The sequence below is a fragment of the Neoarius graeffei genome, chromosome 6 (assembly GCF_027579695.1).
Source record: "Neoarius graeffei isolate fNeoGra1 chromosome 6, fNeoGra1.pri, whole genome shotgun sequence".
Taxonomy (NCBI): Eukaryota; Metazoa; Chordata; class Actinopteri; order Siluriformes; family Ariidae; genus Neoarius; species Neoarius graeffei.
Window position 1 is genome coordinate 76,211,903 of NC_083574.1, and position 25,787 is coordinate 76,237,689.

General features: G+C 40.7%; 1 long non-coding RNA gene across 1 annotated transcript; it reads right to left on the minus strand.

The window, feature by feature from the left end:
- Window positions 1–1,008: 1,008 nt before the first annotated feature.
- On the minus strand, window positions 1,009–1,486 carry LOC132887521 (uncharacterized). Its single transcript, XR_009654845.1, has 3 exons — window positions 1,338–1,486; window positions 1,161–1,219; window positions 1,009–1,055 (listed from the first exon to the last, which is right to left on the minus strand). It is a non-coding gene; the product is annotated as an uncharacterized LOC132887521 (long non-coding RNA).
- Between the last annotated feature and the right edge of the window lie 24,301 nt (window positions 1,487–25,787).

The following is a 25,787-nucleotide window of genomic DNA, read 5'->3' on the forward strand; positions in this document are numbered from 1 at the left end:
ATGTAAAAATGGGGTCCCAGGCCAAAAAAGGTTGGCAACCACTGCTTTAGACAGTCAAAACACATTACTCAGGAATGTACATGGGTTTGTCGCCTATTTTTGTGAAAATTTCCTTGCAATATATCTCACAACTCAACATAGACTAGCCTGTTTATCTGGCCTAGTATGCACACATTTCTGTTGACCATATGGTGTTTTCAATGTGTGAGGGTTGGATTCCAAACCAAAATGGCACGACATAACAATGCATGACAAAAGGAAAGTTATATGTGACAGTTTACTATGGCAAAAAAAATAGGCTACAAGTACAAAAGAGGTTGAAATAAAAGATTAAAAGATAATTTAACCAGCATCAGGAAAAGCAGATAGTATAGTTCTCAGAACAACAAAAAACAACCAAACATAACGTTGTGTGGAGGTTATAGTGTAACCAAATGATAACGTTTCAGTTGGTTAGTTACCTCAATGTTTCGGGGACGTTTGGCTTCGTTAGGTTTATGCATAACCATGAGGAAACGTTCTCTAAATGTTAGTTGTTGGTTACGTTCTAACAAACCTTTAGAGAACCATAGGCTAACGGTACATTAACGTTCTGTGTTACTAGGGTTATGTGTTAGTTCCCACAAGGTTCCCCTACAACATTCTAGTAACCTCGTTGGTTACATGTTTGGTTCCCTCAGTGTTCCCCCAATGTTCTTTCCCTCACCATAATGTTGTCATATTTCTGTAGTATGTAATTCATTGTAAAAGTTTTGGTTGCATGACAACTATTTACTTCAGAACATATAAGCAGTGATGAATGACCAGGAAAATGTTGCAGGACTAGAAAGTTTAATAGAAAAAAATATCAAGAATACAACATTGGTAAGGACATCAGCAACACAGTGCAACATTATTATGCATTATAAAACATCTGACAACTATAGACAATTATGAAAACTATTTCTTAATAAAATACAATAAAGGCAAAAAATAAGAAAAATTTTAGAAATGCCAAAAACGGGTGCTTGTGCATAGAAGTTGGTGTACGTCTTCAATCTTGAGGACCAGCTGACCTAAAAAGAATAAGAAACAAAACATTTAACACCAACTTAGTGCCAACGTTTCATTTAATTATTGTGAATATTCAGCGATTGATAAAAGACTTAAGTTTAATTTACCGTCTGTGTGGTGCAAACTTCAGTGCATGCCCAATGCACTCCTCAATATCAGCTACCTTCTTGCCAGGGAAGTGCTGCATGCAGGCCTCTACAAATAGAAGTAAAAAAAAAAGTTACACATTTAAATCTCAGTCAAACTTGGCATAACACTGATTTGAAAAATTTATGAACACTTACCCGTTATAATTTTGCAAAGGGTTAAGTTCTGGAAAGGCTTTTTTGCTCTCCTCCCCCTCAGGCTGTACTGCGCCAGGACATTGTTGGTAGCCACCTGGCGTAGAATGCGACGAATGGCTGCCCCCGGATTTGCCCCTCCCAGGCTTTCAAGGAAATGTTTCTACAAAAAAACAAACAAACAAGAAAAACATAAGTATACAATGAAAATGAATTTGGAGAGCTTATGTGGTCTACTTTCATTAGCCAAATCAATACATTACCAATGACAATTTATTTCATATATAATTATGTCCAATTAATTACCATTTGGTTCCTTCTTTCTGGTTGAGCCAGACTCCTGTCTAGCTCCTCCAGCTCCTCCACTGTGCTGCATAGGCCCAAAAGCACATCTTCCTGCAGAGGAGGCTGAGGTGGGTTCGAGACCACAGCAGCCTCCAATGTCTCTGACTTCCTCTCCACACCCTCCATCCTCCTTTCCATAGCCTCCATCCTCCTCTCCATAGCCTCCATTCTCCTAGTCATTCGCCCCATGTGCTCTTCCATGGCTAGGTACATTTGTGATAGAATTCATTTTAGTTTTTGAACATAATATACTTGTCATACGTGAAAATGTGTGTATATAGTACTTACTTCTTTTTGTGTCATCCGTCGTCCTCAATAGGAGCCTCTTTCGTTCCTCCAGGACTACAGGTAGAATTGAGAAGAAATTCATTTTAGTTTTATACCCAATACACTTTTCCTGTGTGAACATCAACAAGTGTGTATGAAGTACTTACGCCTTACTATGGCAGCCATGCCTGAAGCCCCCTCCTCTTCGCCATGGGTCATTCCTGAAGTTCTTGAAAAGAAAATTGTTAGTGTTTGCTTTCTTGGTTAAGAACTTGTAATCAGATAGTAAATATAAAATTCAAAGCAAATGTACCCTCAACTGGGTCGGATGATGTTTGTTCCTCAATGTACGACTCTTCCAATGTCCGACGGCTGGGTGCTGGACTGACATGGGTTGAGGGACTGCTGCTGTCCTGCTCCGAGCTGCTGACCGAACTTGTTGGCTCTGCCATGAACTCAGGCTGTTCTTCAATCTCCGCCGGTTGTATCTCTGGCATGTGTTGAGGTCCATTATGTTGTTGCTCTGCTTCTTGCAGAGCCTGGCCTGTCCTTGCTGCATCTTGTGCAGCCTGCTCTTCCCTGCTTGCTGCATCTCGCGCAGACTCCTCTGCCCTGTTTGCTGCATCTCCTGCATCCAGCTGGGCACGCACCAGTGCTCTCACATTCAACACCTCTCGCCGTGCCCTCTTCCATTCCTTTGTGTAGATTTGTCTGGCCAACCTCTTTGAACTCATTGGCTGCAATGCAATACCATGCAAACAATGTGTACCTGTTGCAATGAAAAGCGGGGAAAATTTAAATACAACAACAACAACATAAATTTAAGCACAGTGTTTCAGTTTACAACCATACTTGCACTTGACAAAAATACACACAGGATTAAAACTGGGGATGAGGTAAGAATGTGTGAGACAAACATGACAGTAGCATTGCATTCAATCGAGCAGGAAAGCAAAACAAATGTGTAACAAAAGAATGGTCTGTTGCAGATTTTATATATATAAAATATTCTGCAATTACTTGTTGGCAACTTGTGTCTGTGGCTGGGACTACAATGGATGCATTAAGTCAACGACAACTATAATCAATGGAATTAGCTTTTATAGTAGCTATTATAGTATTATTACTATAATATTAAAGTCTTAACTATAATCAATGGAATTAGCTACACCAGAAAAGGCAGCACAGACAACATTCTAAAAATTATTATTTTTCAACTTCATGTATTTTGACTCAACTTGACTAAGCGTAGCGCACCACATCCAGTGAAGCTCCAGCCTGAGACAGTGTATATAAACTAGCCTTTAACCACAATAAAATGAATCTTACCTTTTCAAGAGTGAATCCCAGTCGTGTAGTCAAGTAGAATCCAAAGCTTTGTTGTCAAAGTAGAAGCTGTTGAAGCAAAAGGTGCTCTCTGCGTCTGAAGATAGCAGCAATTGATTCTGTTCATTGCGATCAACCCAATTATCCATATCTTCACAGCCACACCCCCACCACGTCAGGCAACCTGGTGGCCAATCAGCAGTCTATGTTCATTTCAAACTGAGGGCGGTCGTTGCGATACAAACGTTTAGATAATAAAATGTTAACAAATGACTTCCATAGAACCCTCTCATGATATAAAACTACCACATTCTAAAAATACATTTCTATTTTCTACCCATATAGCCTACCGCATAAAGTTTGCAACAACAACCATTTATTCTAGTAAATATAGAGGCAGATATCCCTTATGCTAAAACAATACATTTTTTTCTTGCGGCAGGACGGCAGTGTTTCCTGTCCATGAAATTGCCCTCTGCATTAAAATACAGAGCCGTTGCAGTATGCCGTTTATTTTTATCCAAACTATAGCATTTACTGCACTAACACTGTAGTAATTCTGTTCTGCACTACAGCATTACTCTAGTAATAACAATTCACTGTAGTGCAGAGTTTGATTCTTTTCATAAAGGATGGCATCATGGTAGCTAACATGCTAAATAAATAGCTGTACTATCGACATACCTTCAGTTGATCTTGCTGTAGGCGTAAGGTGAAACGTTTTCAAATAGATGCATGCTGAATTGCTGTGCCATTAGACTTTTCATTTAGTGTACAGGGAAAAAAAAAAACCTCTGCAAAAACGTAAACATCCAGTTGTCCTCTCATTTCCAATGAGCTCTCTAACCATAGCTATTACAGGACGTGACATCACACACACGCGAGGCAGTCTTAAAGGCATACCGCATATTTTGTAGATTAATAATTTCAGTCCACTGCTACAATAATATGCCGTTGTGTACGTTAACTCATGAGTTATATGGCAATCTATTGAATTTGCAAAGTGTTGCTGTAGCAGCTTTGTCAGTTACAAAAACAAAAACTGGTTGAACCAGTTTCCAAAAGCCAGAATGCACACACAATGGCTTTAATAGCCCAGCCATTTCATGTGCCTCTGAATGGCTGTCATTAGCAAGTAGGCTAAGCTTAATTGCTCTTGGTCTAGTTTTTTGTGTGAATTTAAAACTCAGTTTGGAATACTTATTGAGACATCTACATTTTATTTTTTATTGAAGTCTACTTGACTTAATACAACTTGCGACATATATACTTATTTTATTGTAGCGTACTTTACTCTTTCTATTTCAGCTTTGGTTCAATTAATGTGCTATAAAAACAATGAATGGAGAAACAATGAATGAAGGCTGCACCACAGACCTAAAATGAACTAGACTGGCAGTGCCTGTTCTAAACACTAGGTGGAAACTGGACGCCATCTTACCCCAGACTAACTCAGCTGTGAGTTGTTTAACAGTATTTTATTTATTTTCGGAGGGATTTTCACATTGCATGCCGATTTTTTATAGGCTACACAGCAATAACAGTTTGCTGTGCGAAGTCTGGAGTAAAGTCTGGGGTAGCCAAAAATGGCGGCCGCAGATTCTGGTACCACGTGACCGACTGCCAGTATAGTTTACTTTAGGTCTGTGGGCTGCACTAATACAGTGATATGCTCAGTTTTTCATAGCCAAGAGAAACAAGGAGAGAACATACCAAGTCATTAGGGGAAAAAACTGTGTTGTACTGCAGGATAAAAAATGAAATATTGTTTTTTCAGGCCACAAATACAATGGGTCCACAAAACTCAGCATCAGTAAATGTTGTCTTTAAACCAGTTTGCAAAAGATAAAATGCAATGGCCAGCTAATCAGCCATTCAATGTGTGGAATCTGAATAGCAGTAGCCTAACAATGGCTGTCATTATCAAGTAAATTAGGCTCTTGGCCTACTTGTGTGTCTGCATTTCACTGAATTTTAAAACAACTTGAGACATCTGTACTTATTTTATTGTAGCCTACTTTACTCTTTCTATTTCAGCTTTGGTTCAATTAATGTGCTATAAAAACAATGAATGGAGAAACAATGAATGAAGACTGCACTAATACAGTGATATGCACACAGTTTTTCATAGCCAAGAGAAAAAGGAGAGAACATACCAAATCATTAGGGGGAAAAACTGTTGTACTGCAGGATATAATTTGAAATATTGTTTTTTAAGGCCACAAATGCAAGGGGTCCACCAAATCCAGCACCAATAATGTTGTCTTTAAACAAGTTTGCAAAAGATAAAATGCAATGGCCAGCTAATCAGCCATTTAATATGTGGAATCTTAATAGCAGCCTACCAATGGCTTGCATTATCAGGTAATTAGGCTCTTGCCTACCACACACACAATGAATGGGGAACCCCATTTGGAATGCAACTTGCAATATAATTCACTTTGTATGGTACTCTTTGCACTCTTTGTAAGTTAGACCTACTTTTGTGTATGTCTCCATTTCACTGAATTTAAAACAAATATCATACCTTTTTGAATTTTACTCTATTTGCACTTTGGTCCAATTTAGCCCTACCATAAAAATGAACAGGAGAAATTAATGAATAATGTCACACTAGGCTGGCCTAGTGTAAAATATCAAGGAAACAAAAACTGTCAGCACTGGTTCTCAGAACAACCAAAAAACAGCCAAGCATAACGTTGTGTGGTGGTAGCAGTGCAACTACTGGCAAACGTTTCATATGAGTGGTTCCCTAAAAGTTCAAGGAACATTAGCCTTTGTTTGGTTTTTGCTGTAACCAAAGGGAACGTTCTTTAAATGGTAGTTTTTGGTTTGGTTATAACCTAACCTTTAGAGAACCAAATTCTAACATTCCCTTTACGTCCTCTGTTACTAGGGTATAACCCACCGTTCGATGACATCAGCACAGTTGACATGAATTAGTCCTAACTTAAAAAAGCTTTCATTTATTGTTGTTTCCTGTTCTATTATTCCTGATCTACGTATATAGCTTGCTAGCGTTAACTTAAGACGTCTATGTCTTACAAAACAGCCTTAGCATTATCCCTGTACACTCAATGACGTGTTAAGTCGAATCTCTCTGAGAACTCTTATCACTGAACTGTACAGTTCTTTTCTTTCCTTTTAGCAATTATTATCCTATAGGATAAAAAGGGGGGAGAATATGAGGGAATTTAATGGACAAACATTATTATTCTTTGTGTTTCTGTATGTTGAACTAAAGTGGCTTAGTGTACTGAGAAGAGATGTTTTCCACATGCTGTAATCGCTTTTCTGTGGCCTTGGTGGTAATGAGCAGGGTGCTTGAGTTTGTCATAACTACACATCTTCTCATTATGTAACCACCTTTCCTGACCTCGGTGGTGATAAGCAGGGAGCTTGAGCTCTCCCTAACTCGCATCCGCCTGCACATACCAGAGCACGCCAGGTACACGCTTTAATAAAGCTTCATAGAAAATCTTGAGCCAATCACGTGAAGACAATAGCAGTGAGTGGATGCTATCAGAGCATAATAGATAACATTCGTAAAACACAACTCAGAGTGCGCGTACTCTCGGCATCAGAAGTGGTGTCTTCTTTTATTCTTCTCTTTCCTTTCCTATTTTATATATCTGCTTATATGATCTACTATAATAAATAACTGAAAAGACAACTGCTAAGCATTCTGAAGTGTTTATTAGAAATTTCCATTACAGTTACCCTCCCCAGGAGTGGTCGACCAACAAAGATTGGAGTGATCTTTGTTGGTCGACCACTCCTGGGGTTTTTGCTATTGTCTCATCTGTTTAACTGGGTTCTCTTTATCTACTTTTAGGACTTGTGTGAAAATCTGATGTTTTAGGTCATATTTATGCAGAAATATAGAAAATTCTAGAGCAAGGCGTGTAATAGTCAGCAAGGTCACAAAGGACCTCAGGGTAACTTCTAACCAACTGAAGGCCTCTCTCTCACATTGCCTAATGTTAATGAGTCCACCATCAGGAGAACACTGAACAACAATGGTGTGCATGGCAGGGTTGCAAGGAGAAAGCCACTGCTCTCCAAAAGGAACATTGCTGCTCATCTTCAGTTTGCTACAGATCACATGGACAAGCCAGAAGGCTATTGGAAGAATATTTTGTGGACAGATGAGACCAAAATAGAACTTTTTGGTTTAAATGAGAAGCAATATGTTGGGAGAAAAGAAAACACTGTATTCCAGCATAAGAACCTTATCCCATCTGTGAAACATGGTGGTGGTAGTATCATGGTTTGGGCTTGTTTTGCTGCATCTGGGCCAGGACAGCTTGCCATCATTGATATAATTCATCAATTCTGAATTATACCAGTGAATTCTAAAGGAAAATGTCAGGACATCTGTCCATGAACTGAATCTCAAGAGAAGGTGGGTCATGCAGCAAGACAAGGACCCTAAGCACACAAGTAATTCTACCAAAGAATGGTTAAAGAAGAATAAAGTTAATGTTTTGGAATGGCCAAGTCAAAATCCTGACCTTAATCCAATCGAAATGTTGTGGAAGGACCTGAAACGAGCAGTTCATGTGAGGAAACCCACCAACATCCCAGAGTTGAAGCTGTTCTGTACGGAGGAATGGCTAAAATTCCTCCAAGCCAGTGTGTAGCACTGATCAACAGTTACTGGAAACATTTAGTTGCAGTTATTGCTGCACAAGGGAGTCACACCAGATACTGAAAGCAAAGGTTTGCATACTTTTGCCACTCACAGATATGTAATATTGGATCATTTTCCTCAATAAATAAATGATCAAGTAAAATATTGTCTCATCTGTTTAACTGGGTTCTCTTTATCTACTTTTAGGACTTGTGTGAAAATCTGATGTTTTAGGTCATATTTATGCAGAAATATAGAAAATTCTAAAGGGTTCACAAACTTTCAAGCACCACTGTACTCCTGTCATTAAGCATGATTTCAGATGGACCTGAGGGAGAGGGATAGCTTTAAACTCCTCAGCTTTACTTATAACCCCTTGAATAAGAGCACAGACATTCCGTGAGCTAGATGGAGGAAGAGGGACATCATTTGCCACCCACAGTGATGGAACTGCACCTGTATCTCACAGGACAACCACAGGATAGTCTTATCCCGCTACAGAGACTGTGCCACTGGAGAGAAAACCCTTATACATCTCAAAAATGTCACTCTCCACGAAGAGATCCCCACCACTCTTAGCCCACTCAAAGCATGTTAGGTTTAGGAGAACTCTCGTTTACCTTACTTCTATTCTGAAAAGCAAAACACTCTGACTTCTTGTGTCCCTTCTTACCACAATAATACCACCACCACACTGGTCCTTTTGTGCATACTGAACCTAATTGTGGGAGATCTGATCTCAATCCTTTAGCCACCACTGAGGACTTCAGGGAGCTATTCTCAGCCCCCATGTCAACTTGGGACCTAAAAATATTGGGCCTACCAGCACCCCTAGACATGTGCTGATGGGTGAGCTCAAAGTCATCTGCCATAATAGCAGCTTTCGTTATGTTCTCAACCTTTTGATCTTCTATGTAGCTTTTCACCTCATACAACACACTATTCTTATAATCTTCCAAGAGAATCAGCTATTTTAACTTCTGATAATCATGACTCATATTTTTAGAGTGGACCCATCTATCAAAAGCTATTTCCTTTTCCCTAGCATATTTTGTGTGTGCTTGGTCTGCTTTCTTCTTTAAATTATGAAAATGTTGCCTATAAACCTCTGTAGAGTCCATATGCCGCTAGGACAGCAGACTTCACAACATTGTAAGACGATGACTGTGTGGCGTCCAGCACAGTATAAACCTCTAAAGCTCTTCTAGTAAACACACACTGCAAAAGGAGTGACCATTTCTCTTGCGGCCAGTGAAGGGACTTCACTATTTTCTCAAAAGACAAAAACATCTACCACCTTCTCACTAAACTGAGGAACCAGACGAATGTTTCTACTCAAATCAAAAGCTTTATCCACCTCAAGACTGGCTATTTTATGTTCTTCTAACTGCAGTCTTTTCTTGTTCAATTTCTTTCTGCTGACATTCGTACCCCTCTCATTCTGTCTCTATCTAACTCCAGCATTGCAGACTCTTGAGCTGCACGCTGCCAAATACATTCCCTCTCAATCTCCAACTTGGTTAGTTGCACTTCAACACTAACTGGCTCCTTATCAGGAGCAGTGTCTGGAGAAACTTTGAAGACAAGGATTTCTCCAAGATCAATTTTCCTCATGTCAGTTCGACACTCAGTCTCTAAAATGCTCTGCAACTTTTCACAGCGCATCTTTTCTTAACTGATACCAGTTCCTCAGACAGATAATTCAGTTCTCACTGGGGAACTCCTCCTCTCTTCACTCATTTTAACAAGAAGAAAAAAAATGTCCAAAGTGCTACACTGTTGAGGCCCAAATAACAGAACCTAATCTTTCTTTTAAGTCCTACCAACCCGTATGAAGTTACCTAAACCCCTCTGTACATTCAACAAAACCATTGATGCAAATATTTTAAAATTATCAGTAACAGCAACTATTATATTGGCAGAAGTTACCTCTAGAGCTAAACAGCCAGTGTTAGCTAGCTCGCTTAACTTAACTAGCTACACCTCCATGTTAACAAGCTACCCAAGATAAAGTTGACTAACATCAATGATCCTGGACAAGCCCCTACTTGTTACATGCCAAGCAACTCTCCCAGCTCATTTAACCTAGACGTTTCGAATAAGACGGAGAGTCAGGCAGTAACTAAAATGTGTGCACACGCAGATGTGTGTGCGTGTAGCAAAACCAAACAAATTCACAGGTCTGGCACATGACGAAACCCCCAGAGAGATGGGACTTGCCCTCTATACCATCAAAGGCCTTTCCAGTGTCTCCTGTCAGTCTTACCAGGCACCGAGAGCCCAAATGATTCTATTCCTTTTGTTCAGTTTTGTTTGCATGGTCCTTTTTTTTAGTATTTAAAAAAAAAACACACGCTTTTCCATAACAATAGCCCAATGACCAGGGCTTCCTTTTCCCAATTCTTCATGTGGTTTATGTGTAAATGTAATGGCGAGAGTCTCTATCCTGGTGTGGTTATAGGTGATAGCTGGTGTACAACAAATGAACAAATAAACCAAAAACAATAAACAAACAGAAAACCCACTTGCCAGGGAGCCATGCCAATTTCTGTTGGCATGCCTGTGTCTGGTCGGAGTTTTATCGCCCCACTCCTGTGAAGGACGGCCCCATGAGGACAGTTGAGGGTTATACCTGTTAAAACTGTTAATATTATAGTCAGGCTGTCTGTTGATGCCCAAATGAGGATGGGTTCCCTTTTGAGTCTGGTTCCTCTCGAGGTTTCTTCCTCATGTTGTCTGAGGGAGTTTTTCCTTGCCACCGTCGCCACAGGCTTGCTCATTGGGGATAGATTAGGGATAAAATTAGCTCATGTTTTAAGTCGTTCAAATTCTGTAAAGCTGCTTTGCGACAATGTTTATTGTTAAAAGCGCTGTACAAATAAACTTGATTTGATTTGAAACTTGAATTTACCTCCCTCTAGGCTGATCAGGCCAGAGAATCCCACTCCTTTCCTGGAGTACCCCAACACCACACTTAATTGTTTCACAAAATCCCACTGCAGCAAACACTATTGTTTTTAGTTTTTCTGCCATTCATTCTCTCTCATACCAGCTCCCCAGCATCATATTTAAAAGGATAGCCCCTGTAATGGAAACTTCAAATAAGCACTTCAGAATGGTTAGCAGTTGTCTTTTCAGTTATTTATTATAGTAGTAGATCATATAAAACAGGAAAGGAAAGAGAAGAAGAAAAGACACCACTTCAGTGATGCCGAGAGTATGCGCACTGAGTTGTGTTTTAGTGGCTGTTATATATTGTACTCTAAAGGCATTCGCTTACTGCTCGCATCTTAACGTGATTGGCTCAAGACTTTCTATGAAGCTTTGTTAAAAGCATGCACCTGGCATGCTCTGAGATGTGCAGGCAGATGCGTGGTTAGGGAGAACCCAGACACCCTGCTTATCACCAGCCAAGGCCACAGAAAAGTGATTACAGCATGTGGGGAAAACAAGTTCTCAGTACACTAGGCCACTTGAGCTCAAACACACAGAAACCCAGAATAAGAATGTTCATTCACTAAATTTCCTTCACATTTCCCCCCTTTTTATCCTACAAGATAATAATTGCTAAAAGAAATTAATGTACACAATTTCAGTGGTAAGAGTTCCCAGAGAGATTCGACTTAACACGTCATTGAGTGTACAGGGATAATGCTAAGGCTGTTTTGTAAGACATAGACATCTTAAGTTAAATGCTAGAAAGCTATATACATAGATCAGGAATCACTAGAACAGAAAACAAACCACAAATAAGAGTGTTTTAAGCTAGGGCTAATTTCACATCAGCTGTGCTGATGTCAAATGGTGGGTTATAGTCTTCGTGTGAGTTTGGAGGCCAGTTAGGCAAGTCGTCTGGGTCTATTTTCACCATCTGGTAACCAATATTTGTCAGCTGCCTCTGAAAACACAGACATACAACATTGACAGAAAATGGAGCACAACATAGCATCAATCACTAAGCCCAGGACTGGTATGGTGGATGAAATCAGAGTCTTCCATCCACTGAACCAATGCCACCAACTGTCTTCGACTCTGTGTCAGCCTGGGTTCTCTGTATCGACCACCACACAAATCCTCCCGTGAGCCCCAGCAGGATCAGGATGCTCAGGCCCACGACTGGACCTAGCTTATAATGATTTACCCCCTTCATTTTATGTTAACTAGGTCTCCGAGTTAACCCTTGCCCTTCTTGACGTGTATTGGTGCTCCGAGGGCGGGCACGCTCCATCAGCCCTCGTCCTACCTCACCAGGACTTGGAGGAAACTCAAAACCCAAAGACTTATCTATCAGCTAGACACTGAAATACTCTTCCCTATTAAGGGTGCATGCGTGATTGATGTGATATTCGCACTGTTCCATGCAGTGATGCCTTTCTTTCTCACGAGCTTTAGTCAGCGTCCAGGTCACTTAGGCCTTCCTTTTCCTCCTGCTCAGCCAGTTCAGGAACCCTCCTGCAATGGCTAGCATGGATCCAGGACACTCTGCCTGTGACCTTCACTACCGTTGGGGTCATGAGCATAACCTGGAATGGGCCATTCCACCGTGGTTTATTCCACTTGGTTCGTCAGAAGTCCTTCACCACAATCCAATCCCCTGGTTGCAGATTGTGCAGAGGTCCCTCAGCAGGCTTGGGAAGCACTTCTTTTACCTGTTTGTGGATAGATTTCAAAGCAGAGGACAGAGTTGCACAGTAATTCAACATTGCATCGTCACACAGTGTGGTGTCCAGCAGTGTTCCTTGGGCTGGCCCGACCCCCGTGTTGGGTACTCATCCAAACAGAATTTCAAATGGGCTTAACCCATGTTTAGGCCTAGTTTGCATCCTCATTTATGTGAGTGCTACAGGGAGGAAGTTGTCCATCCTAGCCCTGTTTCTGCACAAGCTTTGCTTAGTTTATTTTTAAGGGACCCATTTTCCCCTCACTTCAGTTCATTGAAGTCCATTTGGAGATGATCAAATGGTTTGTCTGGTATTGGGTGTGCTGCTTGAGTTAGTTTGATACCTTGACCTGCATTAATGTTGTGCACATATCAAGCATTGCTTGCAAAATTTCACAGCATAGTTTGAAAACCCCTTTGTGAACCATCTCTTTGTTACTTCTGCTACCATCCCCCCTTTTGACACATGGGTGAGCCCATGGGCCAATTTTGCATAGAAAGGGAACGTGTTTTGGTAGACAGGGATGGCCCAAGGGACAAACCCAGACCAAGTTTGCAAAGATACAGCCAGCCTGTTTCCAGACTCGTCTCTTGTCCTGAGTGGCAGTGCTCTGAAGGTCCGCTAGCTGTAAACAGGGGGTAGAAAGCTAAGGAAAAGCAAGGTTAGAGGGTGAACTGGAAGCTGAGGCTGCACACTTAGCTGCCGCGTCCGCCCTGGCATTTCCTTGAGACACAAGATCAGTATTGTTAGTATGGGCAGCACACTTACAGCAATGGCTCTAGGGAGTAGAATAGCATCCAACAACTCAGAGACCAGTTTATGATGTGCAATGGGAGATCCTGTGCTAGTGAGAAAATTTCTATGTTTCCAAATGGGGCCAAAATCGTGCACAATGCCAAATGCATACCTGCTGTCCATAAAAACATTGACAGATTGCCCTGCAGCCAATTTGCATGCCTAGATAAAGGCACAGAGCTCTGTGGCCTGTGCCGACAGGTTTGAGGACAGACACGATGCCTTGAGGACCTCGTGATCTGACACTATGGCAAAACCTACTTTGTTCTTTCTCATCTCTGGAGGCTGAACCATCCACATAGAGGACCATGTCTGGATTTTCCAAAGGGTCACTCTAAGTCTGCCCTGGGGGAACAAAAACCGTTCGTGAGCTCGACAGTGTCATGTGGTTCTCCGTCGTCCTCTGTAGGGAGAAGAGAGGCAGGATTCAGAACAGAACAACATTTCACAATGATATTAGGCATATCAAGTATGACAGTTATACTTCAACCATCTCTGTGCTGACAAATGTGATGTCTTTTTCTCCAACAGAAGCAGGGCGACAGCATGTGGAACCAAAAGGGTGAGGTTAGAATACCCCACAATATTTCTGGAAGCAGTTACCGCCTTTTCAGTTACAGCAACTGCATGCAGGCAAACAGGAAGTCCAGCCGCCACTGGGTCCAGTTTACTGAAGAAGTAGGCTACAGGTCTTAATCCATCTCCATGCTTCTGCAAAAGAACAGAGGTCATGAAACCCTTCTTTTCATCTACAGTTTGAACAAATGGTTTCTTGGGGTCAGGTAATCCAAGAGTGGCTGTGGTCTGCAGAGCGCTCTTTAGGAACATCAAGTGCACGCAGAACAACCGCAGCATTGACTGCTTGCAGATCTTGGACAAACCTCCACTCTTCAGGCTGGGACAGTTTTCTTGCCTTCTTAACTGGGAAAATAAGTGCACACTGGAGAGTCCTGGCAAGGGACAATTACACCTCCCTTCAGCAATGAATCAAAGACTGGTCTTATACCTGCAATTGCTTCTGGTTTGAGTGGGTACTGGGTCTGTTTAGGCTTGAACTCTGATTTGGGGTGATCACCACTGGTTCAGCATTCTTTATTAGGCCTATATCATGTTTACCCTTTGCCCAAACAGAATTTGGAACTCCCGCCAATTTGGGGTGCACCTCTGCTGGAGTTATGCCTGTGGAAACAGACAAACCAGCCACTATGGCCAGGGTCCCCAGGACCCTGGTCATTAGTGGCTAATATTATGCTGTGCTTAGCATGCACACACATATAGCATGACTGTTTGTAGACCCAAAGCTTTTAGCAAAACAACACACTAGGGTCCCCGGTTTGGGACCATTCACTGCCATTGACTGCACACTCTTGACCCACTCTTGACCCAACACTCTTGATCCATCTTTCCAATGGGCAGCTCGTGGCTTTGCTAATGAGACATGGGGTATAGAATTAAAAGACGTCAAAGAAATCATGCTGGAAGCAGCCGACCTCAAAGTCCTCTGACACGAGGCCGTGTATAACATGTTTGAGAACACTGCAATGAACATTGATGCAGCTGTTCAGACAATGAGTAAGATGGACCTGCACAGCACAATAATGTTTAGACCAATATGTAGTTCTGAGGGTCAATCTTTCATGTGCATGGATGTCTGCAAATCAAGTCTTTTCAAACTCTGCATCTTGCCCTTGGTGAAAATGTGCTGTGCAGTGCAAATCTTCCTCTTTCATATAATCTGTGTCAATTGATGAGGCGTTCAAGTGTGCAAGCTATACAAGGTCTTTTGGAGTTTGTGAGAGTTGATCTGAGCAGAGCCACCAGACATACACATACAGGGGGCTTCCAAGACCATACTGCACACCGCATATTTCACTTACTTCAAAAGTTAGTCCATCTGGAGTTAACTCCTAATTTGCACATTAAATCGCATGCTAAATTTACTGGACATGTATGAGAGATGAGGAATGAGTGGGACGTAACTATTCCTCCCTTGCTTTTACATGGAAGGTTGAGTGAGAAAGTTTCGGTCACAGGTCGTCCTGAGATGCCCATCATCTGAATTGAATTTGAGCTGAGCGGTGGGTCTACTGGAAGTACCTCATGTACAGTATGACTGAGTGTCCTGCTCCAGAATCTACTAAAAAGGTCAACGCGAACGCGAACGCGAACGGGCTGCCGACTTCCTCCATCCGCAGCGCGCGGACGCACTGGCGCTGCTGCTCCAGCGTGCGCCCCATGCGCTGGAGGACAGCCCGGCGAAGGTCGGCGTAGGCCAGCTGGCGATCGGCGGGGAGCTGTAGTGCGGCCAGCTGCGCCTCTCCCGTCAGGAGGGGGAGGGGGAGGAGGCACGCCGTGCGCTGCTCCATTGGCCACCCTGAGGCTTCGGTGACCTGCTCGAACAACGTGATGAAAGCCTCGGGGTCATCCTGCGGGCCCATCTTAGTTAAGGTGAGGGGAGACGGGCCCGCGGCCGGGGCGCTGGTGGACCCCGCCGACGCAAGGAGACGCCGGAACGCCTCTCGTTCTTCCTGCTGAGCCAGCACCAGGGCTTCGAAGCGGCGCTCCTGCTCCTTCCGGAGCGTGACGAGTGCCTGGTGCTGGCTCTGCTGAGCCGTGGCGAGGGCGTGGACCAAGTCCACGAATGGGGAGGATTCCATGGGGCTGCAGGACTGATGCTCCACCTTCCCGGGTTTCGGCACCACTGTAGCACCAATAGTGTGTGGGTGGAGCACAGAGGACGGCAGGACAGAGATCAAGGTTCACAGAAGGCTTTATTGCCGAACATTTCAGTCTCACAATATAAACCAACAGTCAGAGACACGCACGCACACACACTGTCGTCTCTTCTGGGGAAGAAGCTCCCTTCCGCTCTCCCTTTCCCTCCTTAAGTAGGGCGCAGTTTACTGGGGAAAACACACACAAAACACAGGTTAATTACCCTCAGGTGTCGCGATTCTGCCACTTACCTTCCCCGACTCCGCCCTCCTGTCACAGACCGGCGCTTGACCACGCCCCCGCTGCCACACACGCAAAGACGCATTAATAGACAGCCAGTAGTTTGACACAGGTATAACTTATCACATGTTACTTGTTGGTTCAACCTAACTCCTCACTGTTCACAGCCAATGCTTGACCATGCCCTCGCTGCTACAAAACCCCTTTATTTGTACCTGCATACTGTGTCCAGATTTTATTTTAAAAGAAAAACAATGTACCTGAGCACTGAAATCTTACTCTCTCCAAGGTTCAAATATTGCACTACAAGTAAAAATTACATGAGAGAATCCAAGATTGTGATGTCACTTACACACCACATGAGTTACTGAGGCTGAAAGGTAGTGGATACATCACTTCTAAATTGTTGTAAACAACCCTGAATGTCACAGTCCGGTCCAGTCCATCCATGCCTTAGATTGTGGGACTTCCATGCCGGCTCCAGGCTGGATCCAGGCCAAGAATTCAGTCCTGCCTTGCTGAAGGCCATTTCCTGAAGCAGCACTCCCACACCTGCTACCACTCCTCTCCCATCAGCCAGGGCTTTTTAAGAACTGCTTGGCGCTATTCCATTTGCCAGGCTGTCTCTTGTAGACTTTTCTTGTCTTGCTACAGCTCACTGGTATTGTGGCTTTTTGATTTCCCCTGCCTGAATTTCTCCTTGTTTTTTGTCAAGTTTTTCTGTCCAGTTTTTTGTCTGCCTGTTCTTTTGAATTGTGTCTTTTGCTACCTCTGCCTGGATTTCCCTTGTCCCTGTGTTTATCAGTTTTTGTGAAGATTTTTCTGTCCTGTTTTTTGTCCCTGATCGTGTCTACCTGCTTCTCTGTGTTTTTGACCCCCTGGACTGTTTTTTTGACCACTGATTTTTGCCTGAGTCCTACTTTGCCTTTCTGCCATCTACTTCATTAAAGAAGTTTTCTCTTCACACTGCCTGTTTTCTGAGTCTGCTCTTGGGTCCTCACTTCACCTTAGCTCGCCACTCCTGACACTGAAGCATACTTGCCAACCCTCCTGATTTTGGTGGGAGGCTCCCGATTTTAGCCTCTGCCTCCCAATTGTATTTGTTAAAAACTGGATAGTCTCCCAGTTTTGGGAAATCCCTACTGCCAAGTTAAAGATACTTTTGATTATGTCATGATCCGCCCCAGACTTCCACTCTGGAGATTTACTATCTCCCAGTTCAGCACAATCTGGATCCTAGATGGGACTTCCATCTTGCCGGCATTCACTTCCTGGTCTGCTCTGCTGTGTATAAATAGATTGTTCTCAGAAGGGGACTTCACTAGAATGTCTTGTCTGTTTCTTATGTTGTCTCTGTGCCACTTTTTACTTTCTGACTTTTGCTCTCTGTTTTGCCTAATCTTTGCCACAGTTTTTTTGTACTTGCGTTTTGAATGAATGAATGAATGAATGAATGAATTTATTTATTTCGAACATGTATAAAAAATGTATGTAACTATTTGTACATACAAAAGAAAGAAAATGAAAAAGTGACAAAAAAAAGAATAAATAAAATAACATAAAGAGCTAATACATTACAATACACCGCACATTGTTCGAAAAAGGAGTGGGAAGAAGTACAATACTTTTTTTTAAATTTCCCACCCCTTTTTAACTACCCCGAAATCCAAACTACATTAATACACCTATAAAAATATATACCATATATACACTTCATGATTATCCATATAAATTTATAATTACAAAAATATATACTACATACCATATCCATATCCATATATACATATATATATATATATACATATACATACATACATACATACACACATACATACATATATATACATATATACATACATATACATACACACATATACACATATACATACACACACACACATATATATATATATATATATACATATATATATATATATATATATATATATATATATATACATATACATACATACACACATATACATACAAACACATACACTTCATAAATATCTATATAAATATATAATTACAAAAAAATATCTACTACATACTTATCCCAGTAAATATAAAGATATCTATCCCCATAAGTAATTATATACCATATACTAAGCTAGTTCTAATATAACAATCAACCCTATTCTATTTATCCCTCATCATCCTCCATTAACATACTTCCTCTGTAATATACTTGTTTAAAAATATTTTTTTGTACCTTTTTTTAAACAGATTTATATTTGCACTTTGTTTTGTTTCTGTCTCCAGTCTGTTCCATAAAGTCACCCCACAGCTCGATACGCACATGCTTTTCATATTTGTTCGAACTTTTGGTTTTTTAAAATTTAGGTCTCCCCTTAGATTATATCCCCCCTCTCTCTCACTAAACATTCCTTGTATATTTTTCGGCAATAGATTATTTCTTGCTTTGTACATTATTTGTGCTGTTCTGAATTTGACCAGATCCATAAATTTCAACATGTGTGATTTTATGAATAGTGGGTTTGTGTGATCTCTGTATCCTGTTTTGTTTATTGTCCTTATTGCTCTTTTCTGTATTGTACATATCGGCTGCAGAGTGGTTTTGTAGGTGTTTCCCCAGACTTCGACACAATAAGTCAGATATGGCAAAAATAATGAGTAATATAGAGTATGCAAAGATTTACAATCAAGAATATATTTTGTTTTCCACAGAATTGCCAAGCACTTTGCCAGTTTTGCTCGTACATATCCTACATGAGGTTTCCAGCAGACTTTAGGATCCAAAATCACACCAAGAAATTTAATTTCCTGTACCATTTCAATCTTAATATTGTCTATTATCAATTCTACATTACAACCTATTTTATGTCTCCCAAACAACATAATCTTTGTTTTGCTTAGATTTAATGATAATTTATTTTTGTCAAACCATAGTTTTAGTTTATTTATTTCAGTTGTGATTATCTCTAAAGTCTGCTGCAAATTCTCACCGGAACAAAAAATATTGGTGTCATCTGCAAACAAAACAAATTTCAGTTCTTTCGAAATTGTACATATGTCATTGATGTATATTATGAATAATTTCGGACCTAATATTGACCCCTGTGGTACCCCGCATTTAATATTCATGAAATCAGATTTATGGTCACCTATCTGCACAAACTGTTGCCTGTTTCTTAGATAGCTCGACAGCCAACTCCACCCGACTCCCCTAACACCACACTTTTCTAGTTTACTTAATAATATATTATGATCAATAGTATCGAATGCTTTTTTTAGGTCCACAAATACTCCAATTGCTATTTTTTTATTATCTATACATTTTGTGATTTCCTCTATTAGTTCCATTAGTGCCATCGATGTTGATCTGTCCGTTCTGAATCCATATTGACTGTCTGTAAGGAGGTTGTGTTTTTCAATGAATTTGTCCAATCTATCTGAAAAAAGTTTTTCGAGTATTTTGGAAAATTGGGGGAGTAAAGAAACAGGCCTGTAGTTTGTGAAATGGTGTCTATCTCCAGTTTTAAACAATGGTATCACTTTTGCAATTTTCATTTTGTCTGGAAATGTACCTGATTGAAAAGATAAATTGCAGATGTGGGTGAGTGGTTTCACAATTCCCTCAATAACTGTCTTTACTGTTAACATATCTATATCATTCCAGTCTGCAGAAGTTTTGTTTTTACATTTTCTTACAATTTGGATAATTTCTTCCTCATCAGTTGCAGTTAGAAAAATTGTACTTGAATTTCTGTCCCCCATATCTTCTATGTTCCCACATTGTGTTGTCTCAGGTTCCTTTATTTTTGCTGCTAAATCTGGTCCCACATTTACAAAGAATTGGTTAAAACCATTCACCACATCCTTCATATTATTTATGGTCTTGTCATTTACAGTGTAATACTCCGGGTAATTTGTAGTTTTGGATCCATTTCTCACAATACCATTTAATACAGTCCATATACCTTTAATATTGTTTTTATTTTTCTCCACTAATTTATTATAATAGTCTTTCTTACATATCCTCATAATATTAGTTAATTTATTTTTATATTTTTTATATTTTTCCTCTGCCTCTATAGTTCGATGCTTTAAGAATTGTCTGTATAATATATTTTTCTTTTTGCAGGCATTTTGTAGCCCCTTGGTGACCCACGGACTATTTGTATATTTATGTATATTACTGTATTTCTTTATAGGACAATTTTTATTATATAGTTCATTGAATATTATTAAAAATTCCTCATATGCTTTATCAACATCTTTTTCTTTATAAACTACATTCCAGTCCTGTATTATTAAGTCATTTTTTAGTGCAATCATGGTTTCTTCAGTTTTCACTCTTATATATTTATAATTTTTAGTATCCTTTTTCTTGCTATAATTACAGTAATATACATTAAAAATAGGTAGGTGGTCACTGATGTCTGTTAATAGTAGTCCACTCTCTATATTATTTTCCAGGATATTAGTAAATATATTATCTATTAAAGTGGTGCTGTGAGAAGTGATCCTGCTTGGTCTGTTAATAGTTGGGTACAGTCCCATACTGAACATTGAATTAATGAACTCTTCTGTCAGTTTGTGTTTCTTATGATTTAAGAGGTCGATGTTAAAATCACCACAGATGTACATGACCTTCTGAGTTGATTTTATAAACATACTTTCCATCCAATCTATAAAAACTTCTATGCTTGATCCAGGACATCTGTATATACAGCTCACTATTATATTTTTCATTTTTTCACAGCATATTTCTATTGTAATACACTCCATCCAATCATCAACAGCTACCGTCATTTTATTATTAATTTTATATTCCAAACTATTATCAACATATATTGCCACTCCCCCTCCTCTTTTGTTCTTTCTATTGATATAATTTAATTCATACCCGTTCAGCTCAAAATCTACTCCCATCTCATCGTTGATCCAAGTTTCTGATATGGCTATTATATTGAATGGAGTCTTGAACTGACTGAGATATTCCTTCATTTTATGGAAATTGGCATACAGACTTCTGATATTGAAATGAATAATTGATATCTTATTTCCGTCTCTAATCTTTGCATTGTATTGATATTCAGTGTAATACCGGCAGCTGATATTGATGTTGCTGAAAAGATTATTTTCCGGATCAATATTATTTTCCATATCTTGTATTTTGTGCTCAGTATAAAGGAAAGTGTCCAGTTCTTGTGTCCAGTGTCCAGTGTCCAGTCCTTGTGTCATGATTGTAAATTGCTTTATTTGGCTCCCTCAGAATTTGTCCAGTTCCCCAATATCTCGGATGACCAAGATCTTGGCCTCTTCTGGAGATCCCTTCAGCTTTATGAAAATCTTGCAGTTTTGTGTCCAAGTGTTTTGGATTTTCCCCTGTTTCCTTAGTAGTCTCGCCTTTTTTGCAATGTCTGCATTTTTTTTTGTTAAGTGCTCATTTAAAAAAACATCTGAGCCTTTCAGTTTCTTCCCTTGTTTTAACAATTGCATCTTATGCTTTCTGTTGGCAAATCGCATTATTACAGCTGGTTTGCCAGTGTTGCTTCTCCGTGGGAGAGGGTGACATGCTTCAATGTTATTGCTTTTTACCTCAATCCCCTTGGAGTGCAGGAATGCTAACACCTGTTTCTCCACAGAGTTAGCATCCTCCTCATTCAGTTCCTCTCCATCTCTTCTTGCCACTGCTCCAGCATATGAGCGGGGCTGAATCTGCAGTCCGGTCACAATGATGTCATTCATCCGGGTGTACTGCTCCAGCTCCTCCACTCGGTTCTCGAGAATGGCAATCCTCTTTGCCTTCTCCGTGTTCTGCAGCCTCAGAGCTTTGACCTCTTCTACCAGGTCCAGGATGGTCTTCTGCTGCATCCTGACAGCAGAGATTTCTTCACCCAGAAAGTCGAGGGATTTTTTAATATCCTCTATCTCCTCGACCGTAGGAGCTTTCTTCGGGGGCATTGCGTTTGTTGTTATTACGCGGCCCGTTCCCGCGCTACCTCTCAGCCTGCTCCCGCGCAGCTTCGCTCCCGCGCAACCTCTCGGCCCGCTCTCGCGCAGCCTCTCTGCCCGCTCTCGCGCAGCCTCTCTGCCCGCTCTCGCGCAGCTTCGCTCCCGCGCAACCTCTCGGCCCGCTCTCGCGCAGCTTCGCTCCCGCGCAACCTCTCGGCCCGCTCTCGCGCAGCTTCGCTCCCGCGCAACCTCTCGGCCCGCTCTCGCGCAGCTTGTTGTCACCACACTTGTTTTGTCACTTGTTTTTTGCACTATGGTTGTTGTCTGAACTATTTCATGTTTTTTCATATTAGCACTTTGTCTACCTTGTTGTGTGGATTATTTTTGTTTTTTTTTTAATTCATTGGATTTTCTGGTTTGTGTTCTATTGGATCCTAACTCAACACATCTCACCAACCTTAACAGATTATGTCCAATCCAAATTGTATGAGAAACACTGCTGATGTAGACTGATTTTTAACCAATCGATGAACAGAACGACAGTCACTTCCGTAATGTAGGATTCACCCAGGCTGTCCGACATTTTTTACAAGCAGTCATTCATCATGGCAGCCCAATACCAAACAGCAAAAATATGAATGCAAATACCAGGTTGCATGGGAGAATGAATTTCCATGGATAAACATTTGACCAGCCAGTTACACATTTTAAGGTAAAGATACCTTAAATCATAATATAATGGACATTTGAGTGTGAAAGTAAACTAGTCTTCCATACTATTTCAGAAACAAACTGTACAACTTCTAAAGTGTTTAGTGAAATTTTGCATGACAGAGAATTTGTTTGATGAGTGTATTTGAATAGTGTGGCAGTGTCTTAGTGCTATTTTGAATTTAAGTTTGAAAGTTTTAAGTGAAAGTGTACAAGTGAATTATCTGGAAAGTGATTGATTTTTGATAGAGTTTTGAGGTTTTAAGTGAAAGATTATTAGTGAGTGTATTTTGGTAGTAATAAAATTTTGCATTCAAGTGAATTTCTTTGTGGAGTATATTTTGATAGTATGAGAGTATTTATAGTGCCATTTTTAAATTTTGTTTGAAAACTTTCAAAGTAAAGTTCCATCAGCATGTGGTATTCAATATGGTGTACGGGGGGGCCCCGGATGAGTCCTAGTGCCCCCTTTGGGTCTGAAATGGCAGAGTTAAAAGAGCTGTTGAAACATCAGCAAGATCAGTTGAACCAGCTTTCACAGAGTGTTTCCTTGTTACAATGGTCCCGTTTCCCACCCCGTAGTAATTCCATTATATGTAAAAGGTGCCAAAAGTCCGGCCATTTTGCTCGGGAATGTGATGGGGAATGGGTTGTGTAACTACTGCTGATTTCAATAAAATATCGTCCACGCTTCAAACTGATGTCATGACTCTTTCTTTATTTTCTTTGCTCGTCATGAAGCACCGTGAAAACTGGCAAACAACAAAGAAAGACACAAGCCACTCATTATATACTACCAATGATACAAAAATATATAAAAAAAACCCCACAATATAATTCAAAGCAATTACCGTGTACGCCTTGTACCAGCGGTAGAATTCCATGGAGCGCTAAAACGTCGCGCATGTCCATTTACTCAAGTCATTTACCTGACACTAACACTTCCAGGTTAAATCAGGTCAACTCAGGTCACATGACATACATAGTTCACCGGGAGATGCAACATAAAAATAAAATTAACAAACCAAGGAGAAAATACATTTGTATCAACCTACACAATAAAATAATCATACACACACAAAAAAATGAAATCACAACAGAACTTTATCTCCCTTAAGGTCAGTGTTCAAAAAATGGTCACATCCTCCCATTCAGCCCATCAGCGCCAGCTACACTCCCACCAAATTACCTTGAATTATACATACAAAAATACAATCAATGGTAATTTCTAGGTTTCACAGTACATTAGACCCAGCATATAATTGAAACACTTTAATTCATAATTGCATTCATTTAAAAATTCCCACACAGTATTATAAAAGAGTTACAACATTGCACACCACATAAAATTTAACACTGAAACTCAGAGCAAGAAGGATGACACACCAGATCATAAAAATAATTTGCATATACCACAAAGTAGCAAAACTGGATTTCAACTTTTGGCTACCAGGACAACCAACTTTTGTATAGGCCGCTCAATAATGGAAGGCTTGGTGAGACATTCACCCCTTTTTCCCAACCTTCATTCCCCCACCTGTATTATAACTTTGCGTACTAGTCCATCATCACTCTTGCAGACTTCCAGAACCCTGGCCAGCTTCCATTCATTGCGAGGAACTTCATCATCCCTTACAATTACAATGTCCCCGACCTGCACATTCCTCCTGGGAGAGTGCCACTGTTGCCTTAGAGAGATGTTGGCAAGATATTCCTTCCTCCACCTGCACCAAAATTGCTCACACAGATATTGCACCTGCCTCCACCGTTTTCTTGTATAAAGATCTTCCCATTAGTTTCCCACATTTATGCATAGTATGTCCTTCTCCACAAAATGCACATTTAACTGATCTAATGTTATGCACCACTGTTGTCAAGAGTGAGTCAGAATCTTCATTGTCACTATCATTGGACTTAGCTGTGGAACACACTGCTTCTGAGGAGCTTACATTGGTTGCAAAAGTATTTGCTCGTGATTTGTTTTGTTTCTCTAACCGTCCTTTCCTCTGTATTCTTAATTGCATGCAATGATGACACTGGATTACACGCTATGCGTGCCTCCTTTGCAATAAATGCAGCAAACTCACTAAAGCCAGGATAGTCTTTACCTTGGTCTAGTTCTTCTGTGACATGATGATTCCACCTACTTGTCACCCAATCAGGGAGTTTAGCCAGCATCTTCTGGTTTTCTTCACAGTCGTTCAGAACCTGAAGACCCTTGACGTGAGGCATAGCATTGCTGCAAGATTGTAAAAAGTCACTAAATTCTCTTAACTTAATATACTCCCTTGGACCAATCTTTACCCATCTGTTAAGTTTTTCCCTGAAGACACAGTGCACCACAAAAGAGTGACCATATCTTTCATTCAGCTTTTTCCATGCTTGTTGATAGGCCTGTTCATCTTTTCTATAGAAACTACCTTCCAAAACTGACCTTGCCTCGCCATCAATGTACTTCTGCAAATAGAACAACTTGTCTGCTGCATTGAAACATCATCCCTCTATAAGAGCTTTGAAGCTTGTACTCCACTCTATAAACTTCAGTGGATCTCCAGAAAATACAGAAGGTTCTGGAATGGGAAGTCGAGTTAAGACCACTGACTCCTGCAAAGCTTGCACTAGATATGCTTCATTCTTTGCAGCTTGTCCCGTCAAACACGCAATGCTAGAGGAAGGTGGACTTGGATTGATCACCCTATCATATGCTGGACTACATTGCTCACTTTTATCTCTTAAATCCTCCTCAGTATATACTCTGAGTTTTGCTTCCATGACCTCAATGTCTCTGCGCTGCTCTAGCTTTTTTAGTTGCTGATGCTTTGCTTCTATGTTGGCCTC